The following is a 13817-nucleotide window of genomic DNA, read 5'->3' as shown; positions in this document are numbered from 1 at the left end:
ATAATTGTTTCTATTTCCTTGGTGTTAGTCATGATCTCTCCCCTTTCATTCATAATTTTGTTAATTTGGGTCCTTTCTCTTTTCTTTTGGATAAGTCTGGCCAGTGGTTTATTGATCTTATTACTTCTTTCAAAGAACCAGCTTCTAGTTTCATTGATCTGATCTACTGTGTTTCTGGTTTCTAATTCATTGATCTCTGCTCTAATCTTAATTATTTCTCTTCTAACGCATGACTTAGGCATTGTTTGTTTCTCTAGTTCTTTAAGTGTAAAGTTAGTTGGTGAATTTGGGATTTTTCTGTTTTTTTGAGTGAGGCTTGGATGGCTATGTATTTGCCTCTTTGCAGTATCCCATATGTTTTGGACCAATGTGTTTAAGTTCTTTGATTTCCTGGTTGACCCAAACATTCTTGAGCAGAGTGGTCTTTAGCTTCCAAGTGTTTGAATTTCTTCCAATTTTTTTCTTGTGATTGAGTTCCAGTTTTAAAGCATTATGGTCTGAAAATATGCAGGGAATAATCTCTTGGTATCAGTTGAGACCTGATCTGTGATCCAGTATGTGGTCTATTCTGGAGAAAGTTCCATGTGCGCTCAAGAAGAATGAGCATTCTGTTGTTTTAGGGTGGAATGTTCTGTATATATCTATGAGGTCCATCTGGTCCAGTGTGTCATTCAAAACTCTTGTTTCTTTGTTGATTTTCTGCTTAGATGACCTATCTATTGCTGAGAGTGGAGTATTGAGGTCTCCTACAATTAACATATTGTTATCAATATGACTCTTTATTTTGGTTAACAGTTGGCTTATATAGATGGCTGCTCCCATGTTGGGGGCATAGATATTTACAATTGTTAGATCTTCTTGTTGGATAGACCCTTCAAGAATGATATAGTGTCCTTCTATGTCTCTAACTACAGTCTTTAGCTTAAAATCTAATTTGTCTGATACAAGAATTGCTACCCCAGCTTTCTTTTGAGGTCCTCTGGCATGGAAGATGGATCTCCATCCCTTCACTTTCAGTCTGGATGTATCTTTAGGTTCAAAATGAGTCTCTTGTAGACAGCATATGGATGGGTCCTGTCTTTTTATCCAATCTGTGACCCTGTGATGCTTTATGGGAGCATTTAGGCTGTTCACGTTGAGAGTGATTATTGAAAGATATGACTTTATTGTCATCGTGTTGCCTGTGAAGTCCTTGTTTCTATAGATTGTCTCTGTAAATTTCTGTTCTATATCACTCTTGGTGTCCTTCTCCTTTTATAGAACCCCCCTTAATATTTCTTGCAGGGCCGGCTTAGTGGTCAAATATTCTTTCAGTTTCTGCTGGTCTTGGAAGCTCTGCATCTCTCCATCCATTCTAAATGACAGCCTTGCCAGATAAAGTATTCTTGGCTGCATGTTCTTCTCATTTAGTACCCTGAATATGTCTTGCCAGCCCTTTCTGGCTTTCCAGGTCTCTGTGGATAGGTCTCACATTATTCTGATGTTCCTCCCTCTGTACATAAGGAATCTCTTCCCACTAACTGCCCTTAAGATGGCTTCCTTGGTTCTAAGATTTGCAAGTTTTACTATTACATGCCGGGGCATTGGCCTGTTCTCCTTGATCTTGGGAGGGGTCCTCTCTGCCTCTAGGACACGAATGTTTGTTTTATTCCCCAGATTAGGGAAGTTCTCAGCTATGATTTGCTCAAATATATCTTCTAGTCCTCTCTCTCTCTCCCCATCCCCTCAGGGATCCCAATAATTCTGACATTGGAATGTTTCATGGTGTCACTTCTCTGATTCCGTTTTCATGGATTCTGAGTTGCTTTTCCTTGGCCTCCCCTTTTTTCTTCTTTTCTATCAATTGGTCTTCTAGATCATTAATTCATTCTTCTGCCTTGCTTAACCTAGCTGTTAGATTATCTAGATTAGATTGGATCTCATTGATAGCATTTTTAAGTTCTGCCAGCTCATCTTTCATTTCTGCCCTTAGAGACTCTATGTTGCCATTAACTGATTTCTCCATTCTAGCTATTGCCTTCATAACTGCTACCCTGAAGTCCATTTCCGACATCTTGGTTATATCTGTATCCATTTGTAAATCTGTGGCAGAAGTCACAGTCTCTGAGTCTTTCCTATTTTGGGGGTTCCTCCTCCTAGTCATTCTGTTGAGGGGTGGTTGAGGGAATGTACAGAGTTCAAATTACTGACCACAACCCAAGCAAGATGCACCTATTTTATAGGGACCTTAGTGTTGTGGGCCTCTTGTTCTCCTAGTCTGTCTTCTGGGGGAGGGGCCTGCCACACTGGTACTCAGGCAACCCTGTTTGGGCAGAGTTGCCCTGCCCCTTGTGGGGGGATGGGCTCAGTGAAAACCGGATTTTGGGGGCTTTTGTTCTCCAGTGGCTTTCCCTGGCAGCTTTCCGCATCTCTTCTGAGAGTCAGTGCAGAAGAGACTGTTTCCAACCCTCTGCCTCAGAGCAGAGAGATCGCAGTCTGTTCTTCAGTGAGCTCTCCAAGCCACACTATCTCTGTTTCTGTCTGTGCTGCTATAAACTGCAGCGTCTGGGTTGTGCGCCCCTCAGCAGGGCTCCCAGTCCTCACCTCCAGGTCGGTGCACGGGAGCACGTCTCTGCCCTTTGTGCTTTTAAAACTGCCAGCTGCCCCCAGTTTGCATGCACGGCCCCACCACCCCAGGTTTCAGTCTGGGCGGCTGACCTGAGGTCCTTTCCCTACCTCTACCAGTGTGCAACTCTGTGCCCTGTCCCCAGCATGGGAGGCTATCGCCCACTGGAGGTGTAGGATCCCCACGGCTCCCTCTCCCTTTCGTTTATTTTCTGATATCTGCCTGCGGAATCACGGCTCCCCACTTCATACTTCAAAAATGACCGCCTGTGATATTCTGTTTGTAGAGATCCAGATATATCTTCTTACAACTCAGGCTGATTTCATGGGTGTTCAGAGTGGTCTGGTAGATATCCAGCTCAATTCGGGACCGGTTGGAATAGGGTCCCCTACTCCTCTTCCACCTTCCCCCCTCCCTCTATCCATAGCTACTTTAAATGTAAATGGACTAAATGCTTCAGTCAAAAGACATAGGATGACTGAATGGATAAAAAGAAAACAAGACCTATCTATATGCTCTCTATAAGAGATTCTCTTCAGACATGAAGTCCCATACAGAGTGGAAGTGAAGGGATGGAAAAGATATCCCATGCAAATGGGAGCAAGAACTAAAAGCCAAAGTAGTAATACTTATATCAGACATAATAGAGTTTAAAAACAAAGACTGTAGCATTAGACAGAGAAGTGCATTACATAACGATAAAGGGATCAATCCAACAAGATGCTATAAAATTTTAAGTATCTAGGGATGCCTGGGTGGCTCAGTCGGTTAAGCGTCTGCCTTCAGCTCAGGTCATGATCCCAGGGTCCTGGGATCGAGTCCCGCATCGGGCTCCCCGCTCCACGGGGAGCCTGCTTCTCCCTCTGCCTCTGTCTTTCTCTCTCTCTGTCTCTCATGAATAAATAAATAAAATCTTTGAAAAAAAAATTTTTTTAAGTATCTATGTGCCCACCACAGGAGCACCTAAATATGTAAACCAAATAGTAAAATAGGTAAAGGCAGAAACTGACAGTAATACAATAACAGTGGGAGACTTTAATAACATACTTACATCACTGGACAAATCATCCAGACAAAAAATCAAGGAAATAGTGGCTCTGAATGACACATTAAACCAGATGAACCTAACAGATATATACTGAACATTCCTTCCAAACAGGAGAACACATTCTTTCCAAGTGTATATGGAATATTTTCAAGGATAGATCACATTTAAGCCACAGAAAAAGTCTCAATAAATTTAAGAAATTTCAAATTTTTATCAAGCATCTTTTCTGACCACAACGTATGGGACTAGAAATGAATTACAAGGGGGGAAAAAAACTGAAAAAAATACTTGGAGGCCAAACAACATGCTAATTAAAAAAAAAAAAATGGATCAATGAATAAATCAAAGAGGAATTCAAAAAATACATGGAGACAAATGAAAATACAATAGTCTAAAATCTTTGGAGCACAGCAAAAGCAGTTTTAAGAGGGAAGTTTATAGCGATACAGGCCTACCTCAAGAAACAAGAAAAGTCTCAAATAAATCTAACCTTACACCTAAAGGAAACAAAAAAAGAACAAATATAGTACCAAGCTGGTTAAAAGAAAGAAAGAAAGAAAGAAAGAAAGAAAGAAAGAAAGAAAGAAAGAAAGAAAGAAAGAGAAAATGAGAGAAAGGAAGGAAGGGAGGGAGGGAGGGAGGGAGAAAGGGGGAGGGGGGAGGGGGAGGGAGGGAGGAAGGAAGGATAGATGGATAACAGTAGAAATAAAGACTAGAAAAAAATAGAAAAGATCAATGAAACCAAGACCTGGGTCTTTGTAAAAATAAACAAAATTGATAAACCTTAGCCAGATGCATCAAGAAAATAGAGAGGACTGATATAAATAAAATCAGAAATGAAGGAAGAGGAATAACAACCAAAACCACAAAAATACAAAAATTAGAAGACAATACTATGAAAAATTATATGCCAACAAATTGATCAACCTATATAAAAATGGATAAATTCCTAGAAACATACAACTTTCCAAAACGGAATCAGGAAGAAATAGCAAATCTGAACAGACCAAGTACCAGTAACAAAATTGAATTGGTAGTCAAAAAACTCCCAATAAACAAAATTCCAGGACCAGATGGCTTCACAGGTGAATTCTACCAAACATTTAAGGGAAAGTGAATACCATGCCCTCCTAATGTCCATCACCCAGGTACCTCATGTGATGTAATGAGCACTGGGTATTATCTAAGACTGATTAATCACTGAACTCTACCTTTGAAACCAATAATACATTATATATTAATTGAATTTAACATTAAAAGTCAATCAAAAAATATGCCAACTCAGGAAAAATAAAGAAAAAAGTGAATACCTATTCTTCTCAAACTATTACAAAAAAATAAAAGACAAAGGAAAACTTCCAAAGACATTCTATGAGGATAGCATTACCCTGATACCAAATCCAGACAAAAACACTACAAAAAGAATATTACAGGCCAATATCCCTGTTGAACATAGATGCAAAAATCAATATCCCTGTTGAACACAGATGCAAAAATTCAGTTTCCTAGCTAGCTAGCTAGGCAAACTGAATTCAACAATACTTTAAAAGGATCATTCAATATGATCAAGTAGGATTTATTCCACGTTTGCAAGGATGGTTTGATATTTGCAAGTCAACCAATGTGATACAACACATTAATGACAGGAATGAAAAAAACCGTATGATCATCTCAGTAGATATAGCAAAGGCATTTGACAAAATACAACATCCATTCATGATTTTAAAAAAAGCAATTTGTTTTAGAAGGAACATACCTCAACATAATAAAGACCATACATGAAAAACCCGCCACTAACATCATAACCTGAAAACATTTCCTTTAAGATCAAGAACAAGACAAGGATATTCATTCTCACCACTTTTATTCAACAGACTACTGGAAGTTCCAGATACACCAGATAAGAAATAGAAGGCATCCAAATTGGTAAAGAATAAATAAAACTATCACTATTTGCAGATTCCATGACACTACCTATAGAAAACCCTAAAGACTCAACCAAAAACTATTAGAATAAATGAATTCTGTAAAGTTTCAGGAAGCAAATATGCAACTATCTGTTACATATCTATATACTAATAATGAAATAGCCTAAAAAGAAATTAAGAAAACAATCTCGGGGCGCCTGGGTGGCTCAGTTGGTTGGGCGACTGCCTTCGGCTCAGGTCATGATCCTGGAGTCCCGGGATCGAGTCCCGCATCGGGCTCCCCCTGCTCGGCGGGGAGTCTGCTTCTCCCTCTGACCCTCAACCCTCTCATGCTCTCTGTCTCTCATTCTCTCTGTCTCAAATAAATAAAAATAATCTTAAAAAAAAAAAAAAAAAAAAGAAAGAAAACAATCTCATTTACAATTACACCCAAAAGAATAGATTTAACCAAGGAGGAAAAAGACCTATGCTCTAAAAACTATAAGACATTGATGAAAAAAATTGGAGATGACCCAAAGAAATAGAAAAATAAACCATGCTCATGAACTAGAAGAATTAACATTGTTAAAATATGCATACTACCCAAAACATTCTACAAATTCAATGCAATCCCTATCAAAATACCAATAGCATTTTTCACAGAACTAAAATTGATCTAGAACCAAAAAAGGCCACAAATAGCCAAAGCAATCATGATAAAGAACAAAGCTATAGGTATCAAAATCCCAGATTTCAAAATATACTACAAAGTTACTGGCAAAAAAAACAAAAAAGACACAGATCAATAAAACAGAATATAGAACCCAGAAATAAACCCATATTTATATGATCAATTGATCTATAACAAAGGAGGCAAGAATATACAATGAAAAAAAAATACCCTCTTCAACAAATGGTGTTGGGCAAACTAGACAGCTACATGTAAAAGAATGAAACTGAACCACTTCCTTAGACAAAAATTACTCAGAATTAATTAAAGATCTAAATGTGAGACCTGAAGCCATAAAACTCCTAGAAGAAAACATGGACAGTAAACACTTTGACATCAGTCTTAGCAACATTTTTCTAGATAGACCTCCTCAGACAAGGGAAACAAAAGCAAAAATAAACTAGTGAGACTAAACCAAAATAAAAAGTTCTTGCACAGTGAAGGAAACCATCAACAATAACAAAAAAACAACCTAACTGAATGGGAGAAGATATTTGTAAATGATACATTCAATGAAGGGTTAATATCCAAAACACATGAAGAAGTCATATAACTCATGCCAAAAAAAATAAAAAACCTCAACATATAATCCAATTTGAAAATTGGCAGAGAACATGCATAGTTTTTCAAAGAAAACATACAGATGGTCAACAGTCCAATAAAAAGATACTAAACATCACTAATCATCAGGGAAATGCAAATCAAAACCACAATGAGACATCACCTCACACCAGTCAGAAGAGCTAAGTATCCAACAAACAGACTTAAGTACAAAGGATAAACTGATGGTTGCTAGAGGAGAGGTGCGTGCAGAGATCGGTAAAATGGGTGAAAGGGATTAAGAGGTACATACTTGTATTATAAAATAAGTAAGCCCTGGAGGTGAAAAGTACAACATAGGAAATATAGTCAATAATATCATAATAACATTGCATGGTGACAGATGGTGACTACACTTACCATGGTCAGCACAGAGTAATGTATAGAAATACTGAATCATTACAGTATACACCTGAAATTAATATAACATGATGTGTCAACTATACTTTTACTAATAGAAAAGAAATATTCATGGTAATGTTAATGTTCTATATCTCAACAGGTATTTGAGTTTCATGGGTTATGTATGTGCGCATTTACAAAAATACAGTGAAGGTACATGAAAAATATGTCCAGTACACTGTGTCTAAATTGTATATCAATAGAAAAATAACTGCAAACAGAATATTGGTCTAATGATATGCATGCTGAAGTATTTAGGATGAAGTGTTATTGTCTGCAAGTTACTTTGAAATGTTTCAAAAAACTAAAATGTAATGAAGGATGGACAGAGGAATGGATACATGACTAGATTGTGAAAAATCAAGTATAGTAAAATGTTAAAGGTAGATTCTATGAGGTAGATATATGACTGTTTACTGTCAAGTACTGTCAGTGTTTGAATATGTTCATTGAAAAGCACTTTTAAAAAATGAGGATAGATTATGGACTTGTTGTACAACATCAAGCTTATGAACTCTTGTACTAGAGGGTCCTAGTAGGAAAAGACAGACAGAAAGGGGCAGAAAATTTATTTGAAGAAATAATAGTTGAAAACTTCCCTAACCTGGAAAATCCAGGTGTAGGAATCACAGAGAGCCCAAACAAGATGAACCCAAGGAGATCCACACCAAGACACAAATAACTAAAATGTCAAAAATTAAACAAAATGAGAATCATAAAAGCAGAAACAAACAAATTAGTTACATACAAGGGAAACCCCATATGGCTATACAGTGATTTTTCAACTTTACAGGCCAGAAACGAGCGGCATAATATATTCAAAGTCTGAAAGGAGAAAACCTACAACCAATAATACTCTACCTGGTGAGTTTATCATTCAGAACTGAAGGAGAGATAAAGACAAACAAAAGTTAAAAGAAGTTCATTGCCACTCATTCACCAGGACACCTTTGGTCAGTACTCCCTCTGTGCAAAGAGCCCTGGGACCTCCCCGCAGCCCAGCATGAACCCACTTCATCTTCAGCTGTCCTGCCAGAGCACTATCTGTACAAAGAGCCCCAGGACTGCCTAGCCTGCCCCAACTTCAGCTCAGGCCATCCCCACAGAGCAGCTCCAACACAGAGCGTCCCAGGAACTCCAGGCAATACCAGTCACAACTCCAGCCAGCCAAAATCACCATGCAATCTCAGTCTACACAGGAGACAACCATATACAACATATATGCCTAATTCATAGAAACAAACACTGAAAATCAAGCAAAATAAAACAGAGGAATATGCTCAAATCAAAGAACAAGACAAAACTTCCAAAAAAAAAAAAAAAAAAGAACTAAATGAGAAAGAGATAATGACTATCTGATAAAGAGTTCAAAGTAATGGTTACAAAGATGCTCACAAAACTAGGGAGAAGAGTGAAATAACTCAGAACTTCAACAAAGAGATAGAAAATATAAAAAAGAATCGATTAGAGTTGAAGAATACAATAACTGAAATGAAAATTACACTAGAGGGAATCAACGGATTCAAGAATGCAGAAAATCAGTGACCTGAAAGGGTAACAGAGAGCACCTGAGCTAAATAGCAAAAAGAAAAAATTATTTTTAAAAATGAGGATAGGTGAATGAATCTCCTGGACAACCTCAAATGAACAAACATTCACATTATAAGGGGTCCCAGAAGAAGGGAAGGAGGGGTGGGAGGAAAACATATTAAGAATAGCAGCTGAAAATTTCCCAAACCTGGGGAAGGAAACAGACATTCAGATTCAGGAAACAGAGAGAGTTTGAAACCAGATGAACCTAAGGAAATCCAAAACATGACACATACTAATTAAAATGTCAACAATTAAACAGAGTGAGAGAATCTTAAAAGCAACAAAAGCAACTAGTTACACAGGAGGGGAGCTCCATAAGGCTAAGAGCTGATTTTTCAGCAGAAACTTACAGGCCAGAAGAAAGTGGCATGATATATCAAAGAGCTGAAAGTGAAAAACCTGCAACCAAGAATACACTACCCAGCAAATTATCATTCAGAAGTAAAGAAGAAATAAAAAGTTCCTCAGATAAACAAATTTAAAGGAGTTCATCACCACTGAACTGACCATCCAAGAAATGTTAAAGCAAATTCTTTAAGTGGAAAAGAAAAGGCCACAATTAGAAATAAAATTATGAAAGAACAAGTTTCATGAGTAAAAGCAAACATACAATAAAGGTAGTAGAGGAATCATTTTTTTTTTTGTATTTTTTTATTCTTATGTTAATCCCCATACATTACATCATTAGTTTTAGATGAAGTGTTCCATGATTCATTTGTTTGTGCATAACACCCAGTGCTCCATGCAGAATGTGCCCTCCTCAATACCCACCACCAGGCTAACCCATCCTCCCACCCCCCTCCCCTCTAGAACCCTGTTTGTTTTTCAGAGTCCATCGTCTCTCATGGTTCGTCTACCCCTCCGATTTCCCCCGCTTCATTCTTCCCCTCCCGCTACCTTCTTCTTTTTTTTTTTCTTAACATATATTGCATTATTTGTTTCAGAGGTACAGATCTGAGATTCAACAGTCTTGCACAATTCACAGCACTTACCAGAGCACATACCCTCCCCAGTGTCTATCACCCAGTCACCCCATCCCTCCCACCCCACCCATCCAGCAACCCTCAGTTTGTTTCCTGTGACTAAGAATTAGTAGAGGAATCATTTATAAAGGTAGTATTAAAGGTAAAAATAGTAAAATCAATTATAACTACAAAATTAGTTAAGAAGACCCACAAAATTTAAAAAAAAAAATGTAACAAACACCACTCTATACATAAAACATGGAGGGCAAAGGAGTAAAAATGAAGTTCTTTTAGATGTGTTATAACTTAACTGACCATCAACCTAATTCAGACTGCTAAATACTTAAGAGTGTTAAAGTGAGCCTCATGGTAACCACAAACCAAAACCTATAATTGATACACAAAAAAATAAAACCAAATATAACACTAAAAGTGATGAGTCACAAAAACCGAGCAAAAGAGAGGAACTATAAAACAACCAGAAAACAATTAATCAAATGGCACTAAGTACATACCTACCAATAATTACTTTAAGTGTTAATGATCTAACTATTACAACTGTAAGACATGAAATGACGGAATGGATGAAAAACCAAGATCGAAGTATATGCTGCCTACAAGAAACTCACTTAAGACCTAAAGACAAGTATGAGCTGAATGTGAAGAGATGGAAAAAGATTCAAAAAGAAGCAGGGAGGAAAAAAGCATAGGTAGCTGTACTTATATCAGACAAAATAGAGTTTAAAACAAAGACTGAATAGCCAAAGCAACCCTGAAAAAGAAAAGCAAAGCTGGAGGCATCACAATTCCAGACTATATATTAAAAAGCTGTAGTGATCAAAACAGAATGGTACTGGCATAAAAAATAGAAACATAGATCAATGAAACAGAATAGAAAACCCCAAAATGAGCACACAATTATATGGTCAATTAATCTTTGACAAAGGAGGAAAGAGTATCCAATGGGAAAAAGTTTCTTCAAAAATTTGTGTTAGGAAAACTGGACAGCAATATGCAAAAGAATAAAACTGGCTCACTTTCTTACACCAAACAAAAAAAATAAACTCAAAATGGATTAAAGAACTGAATGTGAAACATGAAACCATCAAAATCCTAGAGGAGAACATAAGCAATAACTTCTTTTACATCAGCCATAGCAACTTCTTTCTAGATATGTCTCCTGAGGCAAGGGAAACAAAAACAAAAATAAACTATGGGACTACATCAAAATAAAAAGCTTCTGCACAGTGAAGGAAACAATCAACAAAACTAACAGGCAGCTGACTGAATGGGAGAAGATATTTACAAATGACATAGCCAATAAAGGTTATTATCCAAAATGTATAAAGAACTGACACAACTCAACACCCAAAAAAGAAATACTCCAATTAAAAAATGAGCAGAGGACAGGAACATTTTTCCAAAGAAGACACACAGCCAACAGACACAAGAAAAGATGCTCAACATCACCAATCATCAGGCAAATACAGATCAAAACTACAATGAGATTCACTGCACACCTGCCAGAATAGCTACAATCTAGAACACAAGAAACAGCAAGTGTTGGTGAGAACGTGGAGAAAAAGGAATGCTCTTGCACTATTGGTGGGAATGCAAACTGGTGTAGCCACTCTGGAAAACAGTATGGAAATTCTGCAAAAAGTTAAAAATAGAACACCCTAGGATCCAGCAATTGCACTACTGGGTATCTACCCAAACAATACAAAAACACTAATTCAAAGGGATACATGCACCCCAATGTTTATAGCAGCATTATCTACAATAGCCAAAGTACGGAAGCAGCCCAAGTGTCCACAGACTGATGAATGAATAAAGAAGTGGTATATATAAACAATGGAATATTATTCAGCCATAAAAAAAGAATGAAATCGGGCGCCTGGGTGGCTCAGTTGGTTAAGCAGCTGCCTTCGGCTCAGGTCATGATCCTGAAGTCCCGGGATCGAGTCCCATATCAGGTTCCTTGCTCAGCAGGGGGTCTGCTTCTCCCTCTGACCCTCCCCCCTCTCATGTGCTCTCTCTCTCATTCTCTCTCTCAAATAAATAAATAAAATCTTTAAAAAAAAAAAAAGAATGAAATCTTGCCATTTGCAATGATGTGGATGGATCTAGAGAGTACAATGCTAAGTGAAATAAGTAAGTCAGAGCAAGATAAATACCATATAATTTCACGCATATGTGGAATTTAAGAAACAAATGAACAAAGGGAAAAAAAGAGACAAAAAAACAGACTCTTACCTATAAAGAACAAACCAGAGGGGAGGTGGGTGGGGGAATGGATGAAGTGAAGGGGATTAAGAGTACAGTTATATTGATGATCACTGAGTAACATATGGAATTGCTGAATCACTATATTGTGCACCTTAAATGAACATAACACTGTATGTTTACACTGGAATTAAAATTTAAATAAAGGGGGGATTTCAATAGTACACTGTAATCTATAGTCATAAAATATAGTGGAGGTGTTTTTTTCCCTTAATTTTATAAAACAATAGAGATTTGCTAATGTGGAAATTTTCTACTTTTCCTCTATTTCTTCACCTCCTCTTCTTTGAGTGTAGGTGAGGAAAACTGTGTAAGAGAAAGGCCCCTTAAAGCTACAGCCCCACACCAACTAAGCCCAGTAATAATTATAGACCTACAGTCAAATCTCCTTGGGTTTGTGTTGAGCCTGAAGCATTACTTTTCACCTCCCCAAGGACACAGAGGAATGGAAAGGAGATGAGGGGTAGAGATAGCCACCCAAAAGAGACGGTAAATATCTAACAGATGCTTTCATAATAAGAGAAATGCTTCCTCATATCTTGGTGCTTTCTGGCACTGAAACATTATACACATTTTATCCACTGTCCTAAAAAAAGCAATTTAGATAGGTGTGCCATAATTTGCACTTCAGCTGATTAAAATTATGGTCTCCAAATAGAGTGTTTTAGAAAGAGCACCATACATCTTAGGGATACATGCAGGTCTTATTCCCACTGATAAATGAGAACATTAAGCAAATGTGTTAGTGAGGCTGTGAATAAAGATGCTTGTAATGATTAGCAACACACACACACACACACACACACGCACGCGAGCGCGCACATACACAAACATGCACAGAAGCAGGTCTCAAGGTGCTTCTGGTTCCAAATCCTAACACTGATCTTTACAGTGAATTGCAGAATAATAGAAATAAGGGTACCTCCTGCTGCTTGCATCAGTAGCTTATACCTGCTTCCAAATACCTGCCTGAACATAAATATTAGTGTCCACAGGTGAATTTTATACTATGTTAATTATATCTCCATAAAGCTGGGTGTTTTAATTTTTTGATACACTTACTTAGAATTATTAACATTTGTTTTGGGTTTTTTTTTTTTTAAGATTTTATTTATTTATTTGACAGAGAGCGAGCACAAGCAGCGGGGCGGGGGGGTGGCAGGCAGAAGGAGAGGGAGAAGCAGACTCCCCGCTGAGCAGGGAGCCTGATGCGGGGCTCCATCCCAGGACCCCGAGATCATGACCTGAGCCGAAGGCAGATGCTTAACTGACTGAGCCTCCCAGGTGCCCCGGATTATTAACATTTGAATACCTATCATGAGCTGAGATTTTTCCTACATTCACCAAATTTTTATTGTGTGCCCACTATGAGCTAGGCACTATTTCAGGGGATACTACAGTTGTCAAAACAGATGACATCTCTCCATTCAAGGAGCTTACATTTTAATGGGAGAAGATATATTTGTCTATGTCAGGTGGTGTGAATGCCATGAACAAAAGGAGAGAATAACTGGGGTGTGGTGCTACTTCAGAAGGGGTTAGAGAAGCCTTTCTAATAAGATGAGATCTGAGCAGAGGTCTCAATGAAGTGAGGACACAATATGAGTTTCTGGGAGAAAGAGCATTCCAGCAAAGGGAAAAACAAATGCAAAGATCCTGAAGCACAAGCATGATCCTATTG

This window comes from Mirounga angustirostris, unplaced genomic scaffold, assembly GCF_029215605.1.
Source record: "Mirounga angustirostris isolate CCGP_5_RB_7025 unplaced genomic scaffold, mMirAng1.0.hap1 SCAF_3, whole genome shotgun sequence".
Taxonomy (NCBI): domain Eukaryota; kingdom Metazoa; phylum Chordata; class Mammalia; order Carnivora; family Phocidae; genus Mirounga; species Mirounga angustirostris.
The sequence above is the reverse complement of the archived record's forward strand: the minus strand, read 5'-3'. Positions refer to the sequence as shown.